The following is a 1,702-nucleotide window of genomic DNA, read 5'->3' as shown; positions in this document are numbered from 1 at the left end:
AAATTGAAATTTTGGATGTGCTATGTATATCGCGAGAAAACAAGCTCAACCAATCAGGCGTCAGTAGGGACCGTCAGTACCGTGACTTTAAGAGAAAAAACATCGGCGACGGTACCGTTGCAGGAGACACAGCCATTAGATTAATACAGAGTATTGTGATACATAGTAAGTTTCAGAATAGCGGAGAAAGGTTCGTGTTGAGAATAAACCCAGTTTGGAAGTTCTAGTCTCTGAAAACGCACCAGCAAACCGCCCTGAGTGATTCACTCAGGGGTTCCTCCACACAAAAGGATACACTCGCGTTGTAACCCTATCCTGTCACGTGTTTGCCATTAGGGTTACATTATGATTATAATTTATTGTATCCAAGTGGCTAGCCACAAGTTCCCATCTCGCTTAACACTACGTGGCGAGAGGGGAGGCTCCTCCGCTTTGTAACAGTCGGAGAGCCTGGTCGGTTTACTAAGTGGCGTGCGTGCGGTGTAATTGTGTTGTAGAGGCGAATTTGAACGCCATTTACAGGAAGTTATCGGCAATAATAGGCAAAACTGCCAAAAGAGAGTAGAGAAACATTAAGACTTTGGTAGTAAAATTTATTTCGTGTTTATTTACTATTGACTATTGTATTTTTTTATTGAGACCGAGACGTTCCAAGTGCCTGTGGCTGTGTGGGAACGATCCGTGTGAACAGAACACGCCGTCGCGGTTGTGATTATTTAATTTTATAGCAAAAGTTATATTATGTAGCATCAAATCTACAGACACGTTAAAATGAACCTATAATATATTGCGTAAACATACCTCAAAGACACGGAAATGCACTCTAAAACTACAACAACCTACTAAGATCATTAGGATTATAAATCACACACAGAGTACAACCGGCAACAGTAATACAAAATCTGACGCGGCACCGCCACCTTTCGGATACTTGCGACAATTTAAATTTATGCGCGCGCGTGTATGCCATGGCCATTTAGACCGAATAATTCTGTCCCATATAACCTTTTTTATATTTTGGTGAGAGTTATATTGGTATATATAAATAATATAACCCTCACTAATATAACCCCCCCCCAATATAACCCTCACCAAAATATAAAAAAGGTTATATGGGACAGAATTATTCGGTCTAATGCCTAATGGCCATTATGCCATGGTTTACCATCAAATGGCATCATACTCAGAAATAATTATTTTACCGCGGTAAAAATAATTCAACCGTTGTCATTATGGGCGCAAGTACAGTTTCCTACTACGTCATGGGGGTAGGAAACAGTACTTGTGCCTCATTATGATTTATGTAAATACCCAACATTATAAAAATGTAAAGTAAGCGTGAGCCTATTAAAAATTATTACTGATTAAAAATCTTTATGACGTCACCACCAACCGCATCAGCGATTGAAGCGCCATGCGCGAAGTGACATCAAAATCAACAACTACAAAACTACTGTTTTAACTTGCGATTTGTGTTGATGTTTGGCCATAGACTAAGATTTTTCGTTTATTGACATTTTGTGTGGCCTTGTTACCCGACGATGTGTCTGAAGTAAAAGTACGACAGCGTTCTTATATCTTATAGGCAGTGGCTACGGGTACGGGAGTCCATTCGCTTTCATACTTAACGAGACAAAGATGGCGGCGGTGGCGCCAGATTTCGAAATAACGCCTTGGGCTCATAACCTCATAACCTCATAAC

At 40.4% G+C, this 1,702-nt stretch overlaps 2 protein-coding genes across 2 annotated transcripts in view; one reads left to right on the top strand and one right to left on the bottom strand.

The window, feature by feature from the left end:
• LOC106808353 (deoxyhypusine synthase-like) overlaps positions 1-907 on the bottom strand; it is a 6,522-nt gene extending 5,615 nt beyond the window's left edge. Inside the window, exon 1 of the mRNA XM_014811042.1 lies at positions 802-907. The gene's annotated coding sequence lies outside the window, so the exon portion shown is untranslated. The remainder of the gene's footprint in view (positions 1-801) is intronic.
• Positions 908-1,412: 505 nt separating this feature from the next.
• LOC106808350 (small RNA 2'-O-methyltransferase-like) overlaps positions 1,413-1,702 on the top strand; it is an 8,211-nt gene continuing 7,921 nt past the window's right edge. The window contains exon 1 of the mRNA XM_014811037.1: positions 1,413-1,558. The gene's annotated coding sequence lies outside the window, so the exon portion shown is untranslated. The remainder of the gene's footprint in view (positions 1,559-1,702) is intronic.

Source organism: Priapulus caudatus, unplaced genomic scaffold (assembly GCF_000485595.1).
Source record: "Priapulus caudatus unplaced genomic scaffold, Priapulus_caudatus-5.0.1 Scaffold269, whole genome shotgun sequence".
Taxonomy (NCBI): domain Eukaryota; kingdom Metazoa; phylum Priapulida; class Priapulimorpha; order Priapulimorphida; family Priapulidae; genus Priapulus; species Priapulus caudatus.
This window is presented reverse-complemented; position numbering and strand designations above follow the sequence as displayed.